Raw genomic sequence first — 1259 nt, forward strand, 5'->3', positions numbered from 1 at the left:
GGCTACCATCCGCATGGTCGGGCAGTTCAAAACCGCCGAAGGAAGAAGACCGGGCTTCCTACTCCTGTAAACAGTCTCAGAAACCCACAGGGGTCACTATGAGTCAGCATGGAGTCGGTGGCAGTGAAAGGGTTACCTTTATGTGCCCCTGAGACCTTTCACCACAGCAGAAGGCAGGCAGGATTAGCGGTGCAGCGCTGGGGACATGTAACACTGCGGCTTTTCCTTTTCCGCTCTCCCCCAAAGCGCCTCCAGAATTAATGGGTGCTGCCTTCCGACCTAACCAGCAGCTCCAGCAGAGACCCAAGGTCCATCCCAGCCCCAGGGGGACTCTTTGATCCCTTCAAACCCCAGCACAGTCAGGGACCTCTCCCCTCCTTGGCTCAGGCTGCCTGTCAGTCCCAGCTGGAAAAATGGGGCAGGGATTTAGGACCTAAGACCTTTCCCAAATCAGAAGAGGGCAGTTGGGTCCTAAGGGAAGCTTAAATGGAAAAGGCCCAAGTCCCAAATGGATTTCACAGCCAGTCAGGTCACAGGACCATGCATTTCTCAAAACAGAGCATTAGTCACAGCCTGCACCCCGCCCCCCACCCCATGAGGGTCATTTATCTCTGCAGAGTCCTTTCCGAGGAGCCCTCCTGGGGCAGCCCCTGGGGGAGGGCAGCAATAGACGCAGACCCTGTGCCCCCAAACCAGAACATGTGTCCTCCTTGGGGAGTTGTCTCTGGTTGAGCACAATGCCTGCTTCACGAGACCCCTGACCAAACCAAGCTCGCATATGCAAAGGCGTGGAAGCAGAAAACAGAACGGCTAAAACATCCTGAGCACGGGGTACCCGTCTGAGTTCTTCGCACACAGTAAGTCTCGGGACGATGCTCTGCGGTAGGCACAGCCATTATCCCTACTGATCAGATGTAGCAGCCGGGGCACCGAATGGTGGAATACGTTGCCCAAAGCCACAGCAATAGGAGGTGGTGGAGGTGTGATTTGAACTCGGGCACTGGCTCCGCCGTCCATGCTTGCCCACCCTGCTGCTTCCCTGAGAGCGATCACGCCAGTCGGGCACAGTCAGGTAAGCAGTGACTGCAAACTGCAAGCCCACCAGCCATGCGGCCGGAGAGAGGCGGTGGCTACCCGACCCCTAACAACGACTTAGAGCCTCAGAAAGCCTTGACGGCAGTGCTTCTCAACCTTCCCCAAGCAGTTCTTCATGTGGTGGTGACCCCCCAACCATCAAATGACTTTCGTTGCTACTTCAT

The sequence above is a fragment of the Echinops telfairi genome, unplaced genomic scaffold (assembly GCF_000313985.2).
Source record: "Echinops telfairi isolate 266 unplaced genomic scaffold, ASM31398v2 ScPeMD7_18;HRSCAF=68, whole genome shotgun sequence".
Taxonomy (NCBI): Eukaryota; Metazoa; Chordata; class Mammalia; order Afrosoricida; family Tenrecidae; genus Echinops; species Echinops telfairi.